The following is a 22,855-nucleotide window of genomic DNA, read 5'->3' on the forward strand; positions in this document are numbered from 1 at the left end:
TTAATATATCACTTGTACATTTTGTATTGCTCTTCTGGTGACAATGTAGTTTGTTTTTGTCAATTACCCTTTTAATAATAGGGTAAAGAAAATTAAGTGGATTTTTTAAAGAAAACTATACTGTCAATATACTATTCAAACAAATTAAAATGGTAAAAGTTATTGTACTTCAAGTAAAAATAAAAGAGCAAAAATATCAATCCCAGTTTTGATTACTTAAATTAACAAAAAAAATGCATATAGCAAAGGATAGTTTCAATCTGCCTACCTCTGGGTTATGGGCCCAGCATGCTTCCATTGCAGTACTCTGCTGCACATGTAAGTGCAAGAGATCCTGAAGCACTCACTCATCATGGGAAAGTACCAATGTGTTTCTTCATTGGTTGATGGAAGAAACATCTTACAAAAACTCTCCAGATTATTGACTTTTTAAAGTTTTTCTAGGAAACGTTCTAGATGTATGCTTATTAGACTTTGTCAGTATGTACTTTTTGCAAAGTGTCTCTGTGGCGCAATCGGTTAGTGTGTCCGACTACTAACCAAAAGGTTGGCGGTTCAATCCCAACCAGGGACGTAATTGACCTTGTTATCAGATTTTGGTGATCTTTAAGTAGACAAGTCAAAATTTCAAACCCCCTGTTATGCTGTAGGGTACCTGGCCTTCTCTGATGTAGTTAGATTTGACTCAGTGATTTTATAAAAACAGCTAGGAAGCACAATTTAGCAGTGGGTTGCAGAGAAAAAGAAATATGCTGGCAAAAAAAATCCAATTGAGTGATTAAACAGCTCTTCATTTTCTGGCTTTATTTTTATGCTAACAAATTTGTTCTCTGAAAAGTGTCCACAAAGCCAAGTCTCTGATTAACACCTTTGTAGGGATGGTTTTTCACCTATTACTAAATTAAACTTGCTTCATTGGAAAGGCAGCAAGATGCATCCTCATTTCAATGTCTACTGAAATAATACAGGTTGACACCAGGAAACATTAACGCCACTGCATCCTTGCTGCTTTCTCATGTAGAAGTCTGTTTAATGTGAAAACAATGTGATATCTAATTAGCACACAGGTAAGGAATTAAGAAAATCTTTATTTAAGGGTGAAGATGTTTCTCACAAAATCGTTGCCCCAATGCATCATTGAAATTCAAGCTGGAAAGATGATTTTAATATATCACTTGTACATTTTGTATTGCTCTTCTGGTGACAATGTAGTTTGTTTTTGTCAATTACCCTTTTAATAATAGGGTAAAGAAAATTAAGTGGATTTTTTAAAGAAAACTATACTGTCAATATACTATTAAAACAAATTAAAATGGTAAAAGTTATTGTACTTTAAGTAAAAATAAAAGAGCAAAAATATCAATCCCAGTTTTGATTACTTAAATTAACAAAAAAAATGCATATAGCAAAGGATAGTTTCAATCTGCCTACCTCTGGGTTATGGGCCCAGCATGCTTCCATTGCAGTACTCTGCTGCACATGTAAGTGCAAGAGATCCTGAAGCACTCAGTCATCATGGGAAAGTACCAATGTGTTTCTTCGTTGGTTGATGGAAGAAACATCTTACAAAAACTCTCCAGATTATTGACTTTTTAAAGTTTTTCTAGGAAACGTTCTAGATGTATGCTTATTAGCCTTTGTCAGTAAATACTTTTTACAAAGTGTCTCTGTGGCGCAATCGGTTAGTGTGTCTGGCTACTAACAAAAGGTTGGTGGTTCAATCCCACCCAGGGACGTAATTGACCTTGTTATCAGATTTTGGTGATCTTTAAGTAGACAAGTCAAAATTTCAAACCCCCTGTTATGGTGTAGGGTACCTGGCCTTCTCTGATGTAATCAGAGTTAGATTTGATTCAGTGATTTTATAAAAACAGATAGGAAGCACAATTTAGCAGTGGGTTGCAGAGAAAAAGAAATATGCTGGCAAAAAAAATCCAATTGAGTGATTAAACAGCTCTTCATTTTCTGGCTTTATTTTTATGCTAACAAATTTGTTCTCTGAAAAGTGTCCACAAAGCCAAGTCTCTGATTAACACCTTTGTAGGGATGGTTTTTCACCTATTACTAAATTAAACTTGCTTCATTGGAAAGGCAGCAAGATGCATCCTCATTTCAATTTCTACTGAAATAATACAGGTTGACACCAGGAAACATTAACGCCACTGCATCCTTGCTGCTTTCTCATGTGGAAGTTTGTTTAATGTGAAAACAAGGTGATATCTAATTAGCACACAGGTAAGGAATTAAGAAAATCTTTATTTAAGGGTGAAGATGTTTCTCACAAAATCGTTGCCCCAATGCATCATTGAAATTCAAGCTGGAAAGATGATTTTAATATATCACTTGTACATTTTGTATTGCTCTTCTGGTGACAATGTAGTTTGTTTTTGTCAATTACCCTTTTAATAATAGGGTAAAGAAAATTAAGTGGATTTTTTAAAGAAAACTATACTGTCAATATACTATTCAAACAAATTAAAATGGTAAAAGTTATTGTACTTCAAGTAAAAATAAAAGAGCAAAAATATCAATCCCAGTTTTGATTACTTAAATTAACAAAAAAAAATGCATATAGCAAAGGATAGTTTCAATCTGCCTACCTCTGGGTTATGGGCCCAGCATGCTTCCATTGCAGTACTCTGCTGCACATGTAAGTGCAAGAGATCCTGAAGCACTCAGTCATCATGGGAAAGTACCAATGTGTTTCGTCGTTGGTTGATGGAAGAAACATCTTACAAAAACTCTCCAGATTATTGACTTTTTAAAGTTTTTCTAGGAAACGTTCTAGATGTATGCTTATTAGCCTTTGTCAGTATGTACTTTTTACAAAGTGTCACTGTGGCGCAATCGGTTAGTGTGCCTGGCTACTAACCAAAAGGTTGGTGGTTCAATCCCACCCAGGGACGTAATTGACCTTGTTATCAGATTTTGGTGATCTTTAAGTAGACAAGTCAAAATTTCAAACCCCCTGTTATGGTGTAGGGTACCTGGCCTTCTCTGATGTAATCAGAGTTAGATTTGATTCAGTGATTTTATAAAAACAGCTAGGAAGCACAATTTAGCAGTGGGTTGCAGAGAAAAAGAAATATGCTGGCAAAAAAAATCCAATTGAGTGATTAAACAGCTCTTCATTTTCTGGCTTTATTTTTATGCTAACAAATTTGTTCTCTGAAAAGTGTCCACAAAGCCAAGTCTCTGATTAACACCTTTGTAGGGATGGTTTTTCACCTATTACTAAATTAAACTTGCTTCATTGGAAAGGCAGCAAGATGCATCCTCATTTCAATTTCTACTGAAATAATACAGGTTGACACCAGGAAACATTAACGCCACTGCATCCTTGCTGCTTTCTCATGTGGAAGTTTGTTTAATGTGAAAACAAGGTGATATCTAATTAGCACACAGGTAAGGAATTAAGAAAACCTTTATTTAAGGGTGAAGATGTTAGATGTTTCTCACAAAATCGTTGCCCCAATGCATCATTGAAATTCAAGCTGGAAAGATGATTTTAATATATCACTTGTACATTTTGTATTGCTCTTCTGGTGACAATGTAGTTTGTTTTTGTCAATTACCCTTTTAATAATAGGGTAAAGAAAATTAAGTGAATTTTTTAAAGAAAACTATACTATCAATATACTATTCAAACAAATTAAAATGGTAAAAGTTATTGTACTTCAAGTAAAAATAAAAGAGCAAAAATATCAATCCCAGTTTTGATTACTTAAATTAACAAAAAAAATGCATATAGCAAAGGATAGTTTCAATCTGCCTACCTCTGGGTTATGGGCCCAGCATGCTTCCATTGCAGTACTCTGCTGCACATGTAAGTGCAAGAGATCCTGAAGCACTCACTCATCATGGGAAAGTACCAATGTGTTTCTTCATTGGTTGATGGAAGAAACATCTTACAAAAACTCTCCAGATTATTGACTTTTTAAAGTTTTTCTAGGAAACGTTCTAGATGTATGCTTATTAGACTTTGTCAGTATATACTTTTTGCAAAGTGTCTCTGTGGCGCAATCGGTTAGTGTGTCCGGCTACTAACCAAAAGGTTGGTGGTTCAATCCCAACCAGGGACGTAATTGACCTTGTTATCAGGTTTTGGTGATCTTTAAGTAGACAAGTCAAAATTTCAAACCCCCTGTTATGCTGTATGGTACCTGGCCTTCTCTGATGTAGTTAGATTTGACTCAGTGATTTTATAAAAACAGCTAGGAAGCACAATTTAGCAGTGGGTTGCAGAGAAAAAGAAATATGCTGGCAAAAAAAATCCAATTGAGTGATTAAACAGCTCTTCATTTTCTGGCTTTATTTTTATGCTAACAAATTTGTTCTCTGAAAAGTGTCCACAAAGCCAAGTCTCTGATTAACACCTTTGTAGGGATGGTTTTTCACCTATTACTAAATTAAACTTGCTTCATTGGAAAGGCAGCAAGATGCATACTCAATTCAATGTCTACTGAAATAATACAGGTTGACACCAGGAAACATTAACGCCACTGTATCCTTGCTGCTTTCTCATGTGGAAGTCTGTTTAATGTGAAAACAAGGTGATATCTAATTAGCACACAGGTAAATAATTAAGAAAATCTTTATTTAAGGGTGAAGATGTTGCTCACAAAATCGTTGCCCCAATGCATCATTGAAATTCAAGCTGGAAAGATGATTTTAATATATCACTTGTACATTTTGTATTGCTCTTCTGGTGACAATGTAGTTTGTTTTTGTCAATTACCATTTTAATAATAGGGTAAAGAAAATTAAGTGGATTTTTGAAAGAAAACAATACTGTCAATATACTATTAAAACAAATTAAAATGGTAAAAGTTATTGTACTTTAAGTAAAAATAAAAGAGCAAAAATATCAATCCCAGTTTTGATTACTTAAATGAACAAAAAAAATGCATATAGCAAAGGATAGTTTCAATCTGCCTACCGCTGGGTTATGGGCCCAGCATGCTTCCATTGCTGTACTCTGCTGCACATGTAAGTGCAAGAGATCCTGAAGCACTCGCTCATCATGGGAAAGTACCAATGTGTTTCTTCGTTGGTTGATGGAAGAAACATTTTACAAAAACTCTCCAGATTATTGACTTTTTAAAGTTTTTCTAGGAAACGTTTTAGATGAATGCTTATTAGCCTTTGTCCGTAGGTACTTTTGCAAAGTGTCTTTGTGGCGCAATCAGTTAGTGTGCACGGCTATTAACCAAAAGGTTGGTGGTTCAATCCCACCCAGGGACGTAATTGACCTTGTTATCAGATTTTGGTGATCTTTAAGTAGACAAGTCAAAATTTCAAACCCCCTCTTATGGTGTAGGGTACCTGGCCTTCTCTGATGTAATCAGAGTTAGATTTGATTCAGTGATTTTATAAAAACAGCTAGGAAGCACAATTTAGCAGTGGGTTGCAGAGAAAAAGAAATATGCTGGCAAAAAAATCCAATTGAGTGATTAAACAGCTCTTCATTTTCTGGCTTTATTTTTATGCTAACAAATTTGTTCTCTGAAAAGTGTCCACAAAGCCAAGTCTCTGATTAACACCTTTGTAGGGATGGTTTTTCACCTATTACTAAATTTAATTTGCTTCATTGGAAAGGCAGCAAGATGCATCCTCATTTCAATGTCTACTGAAATAATACGGGTTGACACCAGGAAACATTAACGCCACAGCATCCTTGCTGCTTTCTCATGTGGAAGTCTGTTTAATGTGAAAACAAGGTGATATCTAATTAGCACACAGGTAAGGAATTAAGAAAATCTTTATTTAAGGGTGAAGATGTTTCTCACAAAATCGTTGCCCCAATGCATCATTGAAATTCAAGCTGGAAAGATGATTTTAATATATCACTTGTACATTTTGTATTGCTCTTCTGGTGACAATGTAGTTTGTTTTTGTCAATTACCCTTTTAATAATAGGGTAAAGAAAATTAAGTGGATTTTTTAAAGAAAACTATACTGTCAATATACTATTAAAACAAATTAAAATGGTAAGTAAAAATAAAAGAGCAAAAATATCAATCCCAGTTTTGATTACTTAAATTAACAAAAAAAATGCATATAGCAAAGGATAGTTTCAATCTGCCTACCTCTGGGTTATGGGCCCAGCATGCTTCCATTGCAGTACTCTGCTGCACATGTAAGTGCAAGAGATCCTGAAGCACTCAGTCATCATGGGAAAGTACCAATGTGTTTCTTCGTTGGTTGATGGAAGAAACATCTTACAAAAACTCTCCAGATTATTGACTTTTTAAAGTTTTTCTAGGAAACGTTCTAGATGTATGCTTATTAGCCTTTGTCAGTACGGGCTTTTTGCAAAGTGTCTCTGTGGCGCAATTGGTTAGTGTGTCTGGCTACTAACCAAATGGTTGGTGGTTCAATCCCACCCAGGGACGTAATTGACCTTGTTATCAGATTTTGGTGATCTTTAAGTAGACAAGTCAAAATTTCAAACCCCCTGTTCTGGTGTAGGGTACCTCGCCTTCTCTGATGTAATCAGAGTTAGATTTGATTCATTGATTTTATAAAAACAGCTAGGAAGCACAATTTAGCAGTGGGTTGCAGAGAAAAAGAAATATGCTGGCAAAAAAAATCCAATTGAGTGATTAAACAGCTCTTCATTTTCTGGCTTTATTTTTATGCTAACAAATTTGTTCTCTGAAAAGTGTCCACAAAGCCAAGTCTCTGATTAACACCTTTGTAGGGATGGTTTTTCACCTATTACTAAATTAAACTTGCTTCATTGGAAAGGCAGCAAGATGCATCCTCATTTCAATGTCTACTGAAATAATACAGGTTGACACCAGGAAACATTAACGCCACTGCATCCTTGCTGCTTTCTCATGTAGAAGTCTGTTTAATGTGAAAACAAGGTGATATCTAATTAGCACACAGGTAAGGAATTAAGAAAATCTTTATTTAAGGGTGAAGATGTTTCTCACAAAATCGTTGCCCCAATGCATCATTGAAATTCAAGCTGGAAAGATGATTTTAATATATCACTTGTACATTTTGTATTGCTCTTCTGGTGACAATGTAGTTTGTTTTTGTCAATTACCCTTTTAATAATAGGGTAAAGAAAATTAAGTGGATTTTTTAAAGAAAACTATACTGTCAATATACTATTAAAACAAATTAAAATGGTAAAAGTTATTGTACTTTAAGTAAAAATAAAAGAGCAAAAATATCAATCCCAGTTTTGATTACTTAAATTAACAAAAAAAAATGCATATAGCAAAGGATAGTTTCAATCTGTCTACCTCTGGGTTATGGGCCCAGCATGCTTCCATTGCAGTACTCTGCTGCACATGTAAGTGCAAGAGATCCTGAAGCACTCACTCATCATGGGAAAGTACCAACGTGTTTCTTCGTTGGTTGATGGAAGAAACATTTTACAAAAACTCTCCAGATTATTGACTTTTTAAAGTTTTTCTAGGAAACGTTCTAGATGTATGCTTATTAGCCTTTGTCAGTATGTGCTTTTTGCAACGTGTCTCTGTGGCGCAATTGGTTAGTGTGTCCGGCTACTAACCAAATGGTTGGTGGCTCAATCCCACCCAGGGACGTAATTGACCTTGTTATCAGATTTTGGTGATCTTTAAGTAGACAAGTCAAAATTTCAAACCCCCTGTTCTGGTGTAGGGTACCTCGCCTTCTCTGATGTAATCAGAGTTAGATTTGATTCATTGATTTTATAAAAACAGCTAGGAAGCACAATTTAGCAGTGGGTTGCAGAGAAAAAGAAATATGCTGGCAAAAAAAATCCAATTGAGTGATTAAACAGCTCTTCATTTTCTGGCTTTATTTTTATGCTAACAAATTTGTTCTCTGAAAAGTGTCCACAAAGCCAAGTCTCTGATTAACACCTTTGTAGGAATGGTTTTTCACCTATTACTAAATTAAACTTGCTTCATTGGAAAGGCAGCAAGATGCATCCTCATTTCAATGTCTACTGAAATAATACAGGTTGACACCAGGAAACATTAACGCCACTGCATCCTTGCTGCTTTCTCATGTAGAAGTCTGTTTAATGTGAAAACAAGGTGATATCTAATTAGCACACAGGTAAGGAATTAAGAAAATCTTTATTTAAGGGTGAAGATGTTTCTCACAAAATCGTTGCCCCAATGCATCATTGAAATTCAAGCTGGAAAGATGATTTTAATATATCACTTGTACATTTTGTATTGCTCTTCTGGTGACAATGTAGTTTGTTTTTGTCAATTACCCTTTTAATAATAGGGTAAAGAAAATTAAGTGGATTTTTTAAAGAAAACTATACTGTCAATATACTATTAAAACAAATTAAAATGGTAAAAGTTATTGTACTTTAAGTAAAAATAAAAGAGCAAAAATATCAATCCCAGTTTTGATTACTTAAATTAACAAAAAAAAAATGCATATAGCAAAGGATAGTTTCAATCTGCCTACCTCTGGGTTATGGGCCCAGCATGCTTCCATTGCAGTACTCTGCTGCACATGTAAGTGCAAGAGATCCTGAAGCACTCACTCATCATGGGAAAGTACCAATGTGTTTCTTCGTTGGTTGATGGAAGAAACATCTTACAAAAACTCTCCAGATTATTGACTTTTTAAAGTTTTTCTAGGAAACGTTCTAGATGTATGCTTATTAGCCTTTGTCAGTAGGTGCTTTTTGCAACGTGTCTCTGTGGCGCAATTGGTTAGTGTGTCCGGCTACTAACCAAATGGTTGGTGGTTCAATCCCAACCAGGGACGTAATTGACCTTGTTATCAGATTTTGGTGATCTTTAAGTAGACAAGTCAAAATTTCAAACCCTCTGTTCTGGTGTAGGGTACCTGGCCTTCTCTGATGTAATCAGAGTTAGATTTGATTCATTGATTTTATAAAAACAGCTAGGAAGCACAATTTAGCAGTGGGTTGCAGAGAAAAAGAAATATGCTGGCAAAAAAAATCCAATTGAGTGATTAAACAGCTCTTCATTTTCTGGCTTTATTTTTATGCTAACAAATTTGTTCTCTGAAAAGTGTCCACAAAGCCAAGTCTCTGATTAACACCTTTGTAGGGATGGTTTTTCACCTATTACTAAATTAAACTTGCTTCATTGGAAAGGCAGCAAGATGCATCCTCATTTCAATGTCTACTGAAATAATACAGGTTGACACCAGGAAACATTAACGCCACTGCATCCTTGCTGCTTTCTCATGTAGAAGTCTGTTTAATGTGAAAACAAGGTGATATCTAATTAGCACACAGGTAAGGAATTAAGAAAATCTTTATTTAAGGGTGAAGATGTTTCTCACAAAATCGTTGCCCCAATGCATCATTGAAATTCAAGCTGGAAAGATGATTTTAATATATCACTTGTACATTTTGTATTGCTCTTCTGGTGACAATGTAGTTTGTTTTTGTCAATTACCCTTTTAATAATAGGGTAAAGAAAATTAAGTGGATTTTTTTAAAGAAAACTATACTGTCAATATACTATTCAAACAAATTAAAATGGTAAAAGTTATTGTACTTCAAGTAAAAATAAAAGAGCAAAATATCAATCCCAGTTTTGATTACTTAAATTAACAAAAAAAATGCATATAGCAAAGGATAGTTTCAATCTGCCTACCTCTGGGTTATGGGCCCAGCATGCTTCCATTGCAGTACTCTGCTGCACATGTAAGTGCAAGAGATCCTGAAGCACTCACTCATCATGGGAAAGTACCAATGTGTTTCTTCGTTGGTTGATGGAAGAAACATTTTACGAAAACTCTCCAGATTATTGACTTTTTAAAGTCTTTCTAGGAAACGTTCTAGATGTATGCTTATTAGCCTTTGTCAGTATGTGCATTTTGCAAAGTGTCTCTGTGGCGCAATCGGTTAGTGTGTCCGGCTACTAACCAAATGGTTGGTGGTTCAATCCCAACCAGGGATGTAATTGACCTTGTTATCAGATTTTGGTGATCTTTAAGTAGACAAGTCAAAATTTCAAACCCCCTGTTCTGGTGTAGGGTACCTGGCCTTCTCTGATGTAATCAGAGTTAGATTTGATTCATTGATTTTATAAAAACAGCTAGGAAGCACAATTTAGCAGTGGGTTGCAGAGAAAAAGAAATATGCTGGCAAAAAAAATTCAATTGAGTGATTAAACAGCTCTTCATTTTCTGGCTTTATTTTTATGCTAACAAATTTGTTCTCTGAAAAGTGTCCACAAAGCCAAGTCTCTGATTAACACCTTTGTAAGGATGGTTTTTCACCTATTACTAAATTAAACTTGCTTCATTGGAAAGGCAGCAAGATGCATCCTCATTTCAATGTCTACTGAAATAATACAGGTTGACACCAGGAAACATTAACGCCACTGCATCCTTGCTGCTTTCTCATGTAGAAGTCTGTTTAATGTGAAAACAAGGTGATATCTAATTAGCACACAGGTAAGGAATTAAGAAAATCTTTATTTAAGGGTGAAGATGTTTCTCACAAAATCGTTGCCCCAATGCATCATTGAAATTCAAGCTGGAAAGATGATTTTAATATATCACTTGTACATTTTGTATTGCTCTTCTGGTGACAATGTAGTTTGTTTTTGTCTATTACCCTTTTAATAATAGGGTAAAGAAAATTAAGTGGATTTTTTTAAAGAAAACTATACTGTCAATATACTATTCAAACAAATTAAAATGGTAAAAGTTATTGTACTTCAAGTAAAAATAAAAGAGCAAAATATCAATCCCAGTTTTGATTACTTAAATTAACAAAAAAAATGCATATAGCAAAGGATAGTTTCAATCTGCCTACCTCTGGGTTATGGGCCCAGCATGCTTCCATTGCAGTACTCTGCTGCACATGTAAGTGCAAGAGATCCTGAAGCACTCACTCATCATGGGAAAGTACCAATGTGTTTCTTTGTTGGTTGATGGAAGAAACATTTTACAAAAACTCTCCAGATTATTGACTTTTTAAAGTCTTTCTAGGAAACGTTCTAGATGTATGCTTATTAGCCTTTGTCAGTATGTGCATTTTGCAAAGTGTCTCTGTGGCGCAATCGGTTAGTGTGTCCGGCTACTAACCAAATGGTTGGTGATTCAATCCCAACCAGGGACGTAATTGACCTTGTTATCAGATTTTGGTGATCTTTAAGTAGACAAGTCAAAATTTCAAACCCCTTGTTCTGGTGTAGGGTACCTGGCCTTCTCTGATGTAATCAGAGTTAGATTTGATTCATTGATTTTATAAAAACAGCTAGGAAGCACAATTTAGCAGTGGGTTGCAGAGAAAAAGAAATATGCTGGCAAAAAAAATTCAATTGAGTGATTAAACAGCTCTTCATTTTCTGGCTTTATTTTTATGCTAACAAATTTGTTCTCTGAAAAGTGTCCACAAAGCCAAGTCTCTGATTAACACCTTTGTAGGGATGGTTTTTCACCTATTACTAAATTAAACTTGCTTCATTGGAAAGGCAGCAAGATGCATCCTCATTTCAATGTCTACTGAAATAATACAGGTTGACACCAGGAAACATTAACGCCACTGCATCCTTGCTGCTTTCTCATGTAGAAGTCTGTTTAATGTGAAAACAAGGTGATATCTAATTAGCACACAGGTAAGGAATTAAGAAAATCTTTATTTAAGGGTGAAGATGTTTCTCACAAAATCGTTGCCCCAATGCATCATTGAAATTCAAGCTGGAAAGATGATTTTAATATATCACTTGTACATTTTGTATTGCTCTTCTGGTGACAACGTAGTTTGTTTTTGTCAATTACCCTTTTAATAATAGGGTAAAGAAAATTAAGTGGATTTTTTAAAGAAAACTATACTGTCAATATACTATTAAAACAAATTAAAATGGTAAAAGTTATTGTACTTTAAGTAAAAATAAAAGAGCAAAAATATCAATCCCAGTTTTGATTACTTAAATTAACAAAAAAAAATGCATATAGCAAAGGATAGTTTCAATCTGCCTACCTCTGGGTTATGGGCCCAGCATGCTTCCATTGCAGTACTCTGCTGCACATATAAGTGCAAGAGATCCTGAAGCACTCACTCATCATGGGAAAGTACCAATGTGTTTCTTCGTTGGTTGATGGAAGAAACATCTTACAAAAACTCTCCAGATTATTGACTTTTTAAAGTTTTTCTAGGAAACGTTCTAGATGTATGCTTATTAGCCTTTGTCAGTATGTGCTTTTTGCAAAGTGTCTCTGTGGCGCAATTGGTTAGTGTGTCCGGCTACTAACCAAATGGTTGGTGGTTCAATCCCACCCAGGGACGTAATTGACCTTGTTATCAGATTTTGGTGATCTTTAAGTAGACAAGTCAAAATTTCAAACCCCCTGTTCTGGTGTAGGGTACCTCGCCTTCTCTGATGTAATCAGAGTTAGATTTGATTCATTGATTTTATAAAAACAGCTAGGAAGCACAATTTAGCAGTGGGTTGCAGAGAAAAAGAAATATGCTGGCAAAAAAAATCCAATTGAGTGATTAAACAGCTCTTCATTTTCTGGCTTTATTTTTATGCTAACAAATTTGTTCTCTGAAAAGTGTCCACAAAGCCAAGTCTCTGATTAACACCTTTGTAGGGATGGTTTTTCACCTATTACTAAATTAAACTTGCTTCATTGGAAAGGCAGCAAGATGCATCCTCATTTCAATGTCTACTGAAATAATACAGGTTGACACCAGGAAACATTAACGCCACTGCATCCTTGCTGCTTTCTCATGTAGAAGTCTGTTTAATGTGAAAACAAGGTGATATCTAATTAGCACACAGGTAAGGAATTAAGAAAATCTTTATTTAAGGGTGAAGATGTTTCTCACAAAATCGTTGCCCCAATGCATCATTGAAATTCAAGCTGGAAAGATGATTTTAATATATCACTTGTACATTTTGTATTGCTCTTCTGGTGACAATGTAGTTTGTTTTTGTCAATTACCCTTTTAATAATAGGGTAAAGAAAATTAAGTGGATTTTTTAAAGAAAACAATACTGTCAATATACTATTAAAACAAATTAAAATGGTAAAAGTTATTGTACTTTAATGAAAAATAAAAGAGCAAAAATATCAATCCCAGTTTTGGATTACTTTAACAAAAAAAATGCATATAGCAGAGGATAGTTTTAATCTGCCTACCTCTGGGTTATGGGCCCAGCATGCTTCCATTGCAGTACTCTGCTGCACATGTAAGTGCAAGAGATCCTGAAGCACTCACTCATCATGGGAAAGTACCAATGTGTTTCTTTGTTGGTGGATGGAAGAAACATCTTACAAAAACTCTCCAGATTATTGACTTTTTAAAGTTTTTCTAGGAAACGTTTTAGATGAATGCTTATTAGCCTATGTCAGTAAGGATTTTTGCAAAGTGTCTCTGTGGCGCAATCAGTTAGTGTGTACGGCTATAAACCAAAAGGTTGGCGGTTCAATCCCACCCAGGCACGTAATTGACCTTGTTATCAGATTTTGGTGATCTTTAAGTAGACAAGTCAAAAATTTCAAACCCCCTCTTATGGTGTAGGGTACCTGGCCTTCTCTGATGTAATCAGAGTTAGATTTGATTCAGTGATTTTATAAAAACAGCTAGGAAGCACAATTTAGCAGTGGGTTGCAGAGAAAAAGAAATATGCTGGCAAAAAAATCCAATTGAGTGATTAAACAGCTCTTAATTTTCTGGCTTTATTTTTATGCTAACAAATTTGTTCTCTGAAAAGTGTCCACAAAGCCAAGTCTCTGATTAACACATTTGTAGGGATGGTTTTTCACCTATTACTAAATTAAATTTGCTTCATTGGAAAGGCAGCAAGATGCATCCTCATTTCAATGTCTACTGAAATAATACGGGTTGACACCAGGAAACATTAACGCCACTGCATCCTTGCTGCTTTCTCATGTGGAAGTCTGTTTAATGTGAAAACAAGGTGATATCTAATTAGCACACAGGTAAGGAATTAAGAAAATCTTTATTTAAGGGTGAAGATGTTTCTCACAAAATCGTTGCCCCAATGCATCATTGAAATTCAAGCTGGAAAGATGATTTTAATATATCACTTGTACATTTTGTATTGCTCTTCTGGTGACAATGTAGTTTGTTTTTGTCAATTACCATTTTAATAATAGGGTAAAGAAAATTAAGTGGATTTTTGAAAGAAAACAATACTGTCAATATACTATTAAAACAAATTAAAATGGTAAAAGTTATTGTACTTTAAGTAAAAATAAAAGAACCAAAATATCAATCCCAGTTTTGGATTACTTTAATTAACAAAAAAAAATGCATATAGCAGAGGATAGTTTCAATATGCCTACCTCTGGGTTATGGGCCCAGCATGCTTCCATTGCAGTACTCTGCTGCACATATAAGTGCAAGAGATCCTGAAGCACTCACTCATCATGGGAAAGTACCAATGTGTTTCTTCGTTGGTTGATGGAAGAAACATCTTACAAAAACTCTCCAGATTATTGACTTTTTAAAGTTTTTCTAGGAAACGTTCTAGATGTATGCTTATTAGCCTTTGTCAGTATGTAATTTTTACAAAGTGTCTCTGTGGCGCAATTGGTTAGTGTGTCTGGCTACTAACCAAAAGGTTGGTGGTTCAATCCCACCCAGGGACGTAATTGACCTTGTTATCAGATTTTGGTGATCTTTAAGTAGACAAGTCAAAATTTCAAACCCCCTCTTATGGTGTAGGGTACCTGGCCTTCTCTGATGTAATCAGAGTTAGATTTGATTCAGTGATTTTATAAAAACAGCTAGGAAGCACAATTTAGCAGTGGGTTGCAGAGAAAAAGAAATATGCTGGCAAAAAAATCCAATTGAGTGATTAAACAGCTCTTCATTTTCTGGCTTTATTTTTATGCTAACAAATTTGTTCTCTGAAAAGTTTCCACAAAGCCAAGTCTCTGATTAACACCTTTGTAAGGATGGTTTTTCACCTATTACTAAATTAAACTTGCTTCATTGGAAAGGCAGCAAGATGCATCCTCATTTCAATGTCTACTGAAATAATACAGGTTGACACCAGGAAACATTAACGCCACTGCATCCTTGCTGCTTTCTCATGTGGAAGTCTGTTTAATGTGAAAACAAGGTGATATCTAATTAGCACACAGGTAAGGAATTAAGAAAATCTTTATTTAAGGGTGAAAATGTTTCTCACAAAATCGTTGCCCCAATGCATCATTGAAATTCAAGCTGGAAAGATGATTTTAATATATCACTTGTACATTTTGTATTGCTCTTCTGGTGACAATGTAGTTTGTTTTTGTCAATTACCATTTTAATAATAGGGTAAAGAAAATTAAGTGGATTTTTAAAAGAAAACAATACTTTCAATATACTATTAAAACAAATTAAAATGGTAAAAGTTATTGTACTTTAATGAAAAATAAAAGAGCAAAAATATCAATCCCAGTTTTGGATTACTTTAATTAACAAAAAAAATGCATATAGCAGAGGATAGTTTTAATCTGCCTACCTCTGGGTTATGGGCCCAGCATGCTTCCATTGCAGTACTCTGCTGCACATGTAAGTGCAAGAGATCCTGAAGCACTCACTCATCATGGGAAAGTACCAATGTGTTTCTTTGTTGGTGGATGGAAGAAACATCTTACAAAAACTCTCCAGATTATTGACTTTTTAAAGTTTTTCTAGGAAACGTTTTAGATGAATGCTTATTAGCCTATGTCAGTAAGTACTTTTGCAAAGTGTCTCTGTGGCGCAATCAGTTAGTGTGTACGGCTATAAACCAAAAGGTTGGTGGTTCAATCCCACCCAGGCACGTAATTAACCTTGTTATCAGATTTTGGTGATCTTTAAGTAGACAAGTCAAAATTTCAAACCCCCTCTTATGGTGTAGGGTACCTGGCCTTCTCTGATGTAATCAGAGTTAGATTTGATTCAGTGATTTTATAAAAACAGCTAGGAAGCACAATTTAGCAGTGGGTTGCAGAGAAAAAGAAATATGCTGGCAAAAAAATCCAATTGAGTGATTAAACAGCTCTTAATTTTCTGGCTTTATTTTTATGCTAACAAATTTGTTCTCTGAAAAGTGTCCACAAAGCCAAGTCTCTGATTAACACATTTGTAGGGATGGTTTTTCACCTATTACTAAATTAAATTTGCTTCATTGGAAAGGCAGCAAGATGCATCCTCATTTCAATGTCTACTGAAATAATACAGGTTGACACCAGGAAACATTAACGCCACTGCATCCTTGCTGCTTTCTCATGTGGAAGTCTGTTTAATGTGAAAACAAGGTGATATCTAATTAGCACACAGGTAAGGAATTAAGAAAATCTTTATTTAAGGGTGAAGATGTTTCTCACAAAATCGTTGCCCCAATGCATCATTGAAATTCAAGCTGGAAAGATGATTTTAATATATCACTTGTACATTTTGTATTGCTCTTCTGGTGACAATGTAGTTTGTTTTTGTCAATTACCATTTTAATAATAGGGTAAAGAAAATTAAGTGGATTTTTGAAAGAAAACAATACTGTCAATATACTATTAAAACAAATTAAAATGGTAAAAGTTATTGTACTTTAAGTAAAAATAAAAGAACCAAAATATCAATCCCAGTTTTGGATTACTTTAATTAACAAAAAAAAATGCATATAGCAGAGGATAGTTTCAATCTGCCTACCTCTGGGTTATGGGCCCAGCATGCTTCCATTGCAGTACTCTGCTGCACATGTAAGTGCAAGAGAACCTGAAGCACTCACTCATAATGGAAAAGTACCAATGTGTTTCTTCGTTGGTTGATGAAAGAAACATCTTACAAAAACTCTCCAGATTATTGACTTTTTAAAGTTTTTCTAGGAAACGTTCTAGATAAATGCTTATTAGCCTTTGTCAGTATGCACTTTTTGCAAAGTGTCTCTGTGGCGCAATTGGTTAGTGTGTTCGGCTATTAACCAAAAGGTTGGTGGTTCAATCCCACCCAGGGACGAGATTGACCTTGTGATCAGATTTTGGTGATCTTTAAGTAGACAAGTCAAAATTTCAAACCCCCTGTTATGGTGTAGGGTACCTGGCCTTCTCTGATGTAATCAGAGTTAGATTTGATTCAGTGATTTTATAAAAACAGCTAGGAAGCACAATTTAGCAGTGGGTTGCAGAGAAAAAGAAATATGCTGGCAAAAAAATCCAATTGAGTGATTAAACAGCTCTTCATTTTCTGGCTTTATTTTTATGCTAACAAATATGTTCTCTGAAAAGTGTCCACAAAGCCATGTCTCTGATTAACACCTTTGTAGGGATGGTTTTTCACCTATTACTAAATTAAATTTGCTTCATTGGAAAGGCAGCAAGATGCATCCTCATTTCAATGTCTACTGAAATAATACGGGTTGACACCAGGAAACATTAACGCCACTGCATCCTTGCTGCTTTCTCATGTGGAAGTCTGTTTAATGTGAAAACAAGGTGATATCTAATTAGCACACAGGTAAGGAATTAAGAAAATCTTTTTTTTAAGGGTGAAGATGTTTCTCACAAAATCGTTGCCCCAATGCATCATTGAAATTCAAGCTGGAAAGATGATTTTAATATATCACTTGTACATTTTGTATTGCTCTTCTGGTGACAATGTAGTTTGTTTTTGTAAATTACCCTTTTAATAATAGGGTAAAGAAAATTAAGTGGATTTTTTAAAGAAAACTATACTGTCAATATACTATTAAAACAAATTAAAATGGTAAAAGTTATTGTACTTTAAGTAAAAATAAAAGAGCAAAAATATCAATCCCAGTTTTGATTACTTAAATGAACAAAAAAAATGCATATAGCAAAGGATAGTTTCAATCTGCCTACCTCTGGGTTATGGGCCCAGCATGCTTCCATTGCAGTACTCTGCTGCACATGTAAGTGCAAGAGATCCTGAAGCACTCAGTCATCATGGGAAAGTACCAATGTGTTTCTTCGTTGGTTGATGGAAGAAACATCTTACAAAAACTCTCCAGATTATTGACTTTTTAAAGTTTTTCTAGGAAACGTTCTAGATGAATGCTTATTAGCCTTTGTCAGTATGCACTTTTGCAAAGTGTCTTTGTGGCGCAATCAGTTAGTGTGCACAGCTATTAACCAAAAGGTTGGTGGTTCAATCCCACCCAGGGACGTAATTGACCTTGTTATCAGATTTTGGTGATCTTTAAGTAGACAAGTCAAAATTTCAAATCCCCCTGTTCTGGTGTAGGGTACCTGGCCTTCTCTGATGTAATCAGAGTTAGATTTGATTCATTGATTTTATAAAAACAGCTAGGAAGCACAATTTAGCAGTGGGTTGCAGAGAAAAAGAAATATGCTGGCAAAAAAAATCCAATTGAGTGATTAAACAGCTCTTCATTTTCTGGCTTTATTTTTATGCTAACAAATTTGTTCTCTGAAAGGTGTCCACAAAGCCAAGTCTCTGATTAACACCTTTGTAGGGATGGTTTTTCACCTATTACTAAATTAAACTTGCTTCATTGGAAAGGCAGCAAGATGCATCCTCATTTCAATGTCTACTGAAATAATACAGGTTGACACCAGGAAACATTAACGCCACTGCATCCTTGCTGCTTTCTCATGTAGAAGTCTGTTTAATGTGAAAACAAGGTGATATCTAATTAGCACACATGTAAGGAATTAAGAAAATCTTTATTTAAGGGTGAAGGTGTTTCTCACAAAATCATTGCCCCAATGCATCATTGAAATTCAAGCTGGAAAGATGATTTTAATATATCACTTGTACATTTTGTATTGCTCTTCTGGTGACAATGTAGTTTGTTTTTGTCAATTACCCTTTTAATAATAGGGTAAAGAAAATTAAGTGGATTTTTTAAAGAAAACTATACTGTCAATATACTATTAAAACAAATTAAAATGGTAAAAGTTATTGTACTTTAAGTAAAAATAAAAGAGCAAAAATATCAATCCCAGTTTTGATTACTTTAATTAACAAAAAAAAAATGCATATAGCAAAGGATAGTTTCAATCTGCCTACCTCTGGGTTATGGGCCCAGCATGCTTCCATTGCAGTACTCTGCTGCACATGTAAGTGCAAGAGATCCTGAAGCACTCACTCATCATGGGAAAGTACCAATGTGTTTCTTCATTGGTTGATGGAAGAAACATCTTACAAAAACTCTCCAGATTATTGACTTTTTAAAGTTTTTCTAGGAAACGTTCTAGATGTATGCTTATTAGACTTTGTCAGTATGTACTTTTTGCAAAGTGTCTCTGTGGCGCAATCGGTTAGTGTGTCCGGCTACTAACCAAAAGGTTGGTGGTTCAATCCCAACCAGGGACGTAATTGATCTTGTTATCAGATTTTGGTGATCTTTAAGTAGACAAGTCAAAATTTCAAACCCCCTGTTATGGTGTAGGGTACCTGGCCTTCTCTGATGTAGTTAGATTTGATTCAGTGATTTTATAAAAACAGCTAGGAAGCACAATTTAGCAGTGGGTTGCAGAGAAAAAGAAATATGCTGGCAAAAAAAATCCAATTGAGTGATTAAACAGCTCTTCATTTTCTGGCTTTATTTTTATGCTAACAAATTTGTTCTTTGAAAAGTGTCCACAAAGCCAAGTCTCTGATGAACACCTTTGTAGGGATGGTTTTTCACCTATTACTAAATTAAACTTGCTTCATTGGAAAGGCAGCAAGATGCATCCTCAATTCAATGTCTACTGAAATAATACAGGTTGACACCAGGAAACATTAACGCCACTGTATCCTTGCTGCTTTCTCATGTGGAAGTCTGTTTAATGTGAAAACAAGGTGATATCTAATTAGCACACAGGTAAGGAATTAAGAAAATCTTTATTTAAGGGTGAAGATGTTTCTCACAAAATCGTTGCCCCAATGCATCATTGAAATTCAAGCTGGAAAGATGATTTTAATATATCACTTGTACATTTTGTATTGCTCTTCTGGTGACAATGTAGTTTGTTTTTGTCAATTACCATTTTAATAATAGGGTAAAGAAAATTAAGTGGATTTTTGAAAGAAAACAATACTGTCAATATACTATTAAAACAAATTAAAATGGTAAAAGTTATTGTACTTTAAGTAAAAATAAAAGAGCCAAAATATCAATCCCAGTTTTGGATTACTTTAATTAACAAAAAAAAATGCATATAGCAGAGGATAGTTTCAATCTGCCTACCGCTGGGTTATGGGCCCAGCATGCTTCCATTGCTGTACTCTGCTGCACATGTAAGTGCAAAAGATCCTGAAGCACTCACTCATCATGGGAAAGTACCAATGTGTTTCTTTGTTGGTGGATGGAAGAAACATCTTACAAAAACTCTCCAGATTATTGACTTTTTAAAGTTTTTCTAGGAAACGTTTTAGATGAATGCTTATTAGCCTTTGTCAGTATGGACTTTTGCAAAGTGTCTTTGTGGCGCAATCAGTTAGTGTGCACGGCTATTAACCAAAAGGTTGGTGGTTCAATCCCACCCAGGGACGTAATTGACCTTGTTATCAGATTTTGGTGATCTTTAAGTAGACAAGTCAAAATTTCAAATCCCCCTGTTCTGGTGTAGGGTACCTGGCCTTCTCTGATGTAATCAGAGTTAGATTTGATTCAGTGATTTTATAAAAACAGCTAGGAAGCACAATTTAGCAGTGGGTTGCAGAGAAAAAGAAATATGCTGGCAAAAAAAATCCAATTGAGTGATTAAACAGCTCTTAATTTTCTGGCTTTATTTTTATGCTAACAAATTTGTTCTCTGAAAAGTGTCCACAAAGCCAAGTCTCTGATTAACACCTTTGTAAGGATGGTTTTTAACCTATTACTAAATTAAACTTGCTTCATTGGAAAGGCAGCAAGATGCATCCTCATTTCAATGTCTACTGAAATAATACAGGTTGACACCAGGAAACATTAACGCCACTGCATCCTTGCTGCTTTCTCATGTAGAAGTCTGTTTAATGTGAAAACAAGGTGATATCTAATTAGCACACATGTAAGGAATTAAGAAAATCTTTATTTAAGGGTGAAGGTGTTTCTCACAAAATCGTTGCCCCAATGCATCATTGAAATTCAAGCTGGAAAGATGATTTTAATATATCACTTGTACATTTTGTATTGCTCTTCTGGTGACAATGTAGTTTGTTTTTGTCAATTACCCTTTTAATAATAGGGTAAAGAAAATTAAGTGGATTTTTTAAAGAAAACTATACTGTCAATATACTATTAAAACAAATTAAAATGGTAAAAGTTATTGTACTTTAAGTAAAAATAAAAGAGCAAAAATATCAATCCCAGTTTTGATTACTTAAATTAACAAAAAAAAAATGCATATAGCAAAGGATAGTTTCAATCTGCCTACCTCTGGGTTATGGGCCCAGCATGCTTCCATTGCAGTACTCTGCTGCACATGTAAGTGCAAGAGATCCTGAAGCACTCACTCATCATGGGAAAGTACCAATGTGTTTCTTCATTGGTTGATGGAAGAAACATCTTACAAAAACTCTCCAGATTATTGACTTTTTAAAGTTTTTCTAGGAAACGTTCTAGATGTATGCTTATTAGACTTTGTCAGTATGTACTTTTTGCAAAGTGTCTCTGTGGCGCAATCGGTTAGTGTGTCCGGCTACTAACCAAAAGGTTGGTGGTTCAATCCCAACCAGGGACGTAATTGATCTTGTTATCAGATTTTGGTGATCTTTAAGTAGACAAGTCAAAATTTCAAACCCCCTGTTATGGTGTAGGGTACCTGGCCTTCTCTGATGTAGTTAGATTTGATTCAGTGATTTTATAAAAACAGCTAGGAAGCACAATTTAGCAGTGGGTTGCAGAGAAAAAGAAATATGCTGGCAAAAAAAATCCAATTGAGTGATTAAACAGCTCTTCATTTTCTGGCTTTATTTTTATGCTAACAAATTTGTTCTTTGAAAAGTGTCCACAAAGCCAAGTCTCTGATTAACACCTTTGTAGGGATGGTTTTTCACCTATTACTAAATTAAACTTGCTTCATTGGAAAGGCAGCAAGATGCATCCTCAATTCAATGTCTACTGAAATAATACAGGTTGACACCAGGAAACATTAACGCCACTGTATCCTTGCTGCTTTCTCATGTGGAAGTCTGTTTAATGTGAAAACAAGGTGATATCTAATTAGCACACAGGTAAGGAATTAAGAAAATCTTTATTTAAGGGTGAAGATGTTTCTCACAAAATCGTTGCCCCAATGCATCATTGAAATTCAAGCTGGAAAGATGATTTTAATATATCACTTGTACATTTTGTATTGCTCTTCTGGTGACAATGTAGTTTGTTTTTGTCAATTACCATTTTAATAATAGGGTAAAGAAAATTAAGTGGATTTTTGAAAGAAAACAATACTGTCAATATACTATTAAAACAAATTAAAATGGTAAAAGTTATTGTACTTTAAGTAAAAATAAAAGAGCCAAAATATCAATCCCAGTTTTGGATTACTTTAATTAACAAAAAAAAATGCATATAGCAGAGGATAGTTTCAATCTGCCTACCGCTGGGTTATGGGCCCAGCATGCTTCCATTGCTGTACTCTGCTGCACATGTAAGTGCAAAAGATCCTGAAGCACTCACTCATCATGGGAAAGTACCAATGTGTTTCTTTGTTGGTGGATGGAAGAAACATCTTACAAAAACTCTCCAGATTATTGACTTTTTAAAGTTTTTCTAGGAAACGTTTTAGATGAATGCTTATTAGCCTTTGTCAGTATGGACTTTTGCAAAGTGTCTTTGTGGCGCAATCAGTTAGTGTACACGGCTATTAACCAAAAGGTTGGTGGTTCAATCCCACCCAGGGACGTAATTGACCTTGTTATCAGATTTTGGTGATCTTTAAGTAGACAAGTCAAAATTTCAAATCCCCCTGTTCTGGTGTAGGGTACCTGGCCTTCTCTGAT

General features: G+C 34.9%; 2 non-coding genes across 2 annotated transcripts; both read left to right on the forward strand.

The window, feature by feature from the left end:
• The first annotated feature begins 6,321 nt into the window (after window positions 1-6,321).
• TRNAS-ACU (transfer RNA serine (anticodon ACU)) lies at window positions 6,322-6,395 on the forward strand. Its single transcript has one exon. It is a non-coding gene; the product is annotated as a tRNA-Ser (tRNA).
• An 8,111-nt stretch (window positions 6,396-14,506) lies between these two features.
• Window positions 14,507-14,580, forward strand: TRNAS-ACU (transfer RNA serine (anticodon ACU)). The gene has a single exon. It is a non-coding gene; the product is annotated as a tRNA-Ser (tRNA).
• The last annotated feature ends 8,275 nt before the right edge of the window (window positions 14,581-22,855 follow it).

Source organism: Pseudophryne corroboree, chromosome 8 (assembly GCF_028390025.1).
Source record: "Pseudophryne corroboree isolate aPseCor3 chromosome 8, aPseCor3.hap2, whole genome shotgun sequence".
Classification (NCBI taxonomy): domain Eukaryota; kingdom Metazoa; phylum Chordata; class Amphibia; order Anura; family Myobatrachidae; genus Pseudophryne; species Pseudophryne corroboree.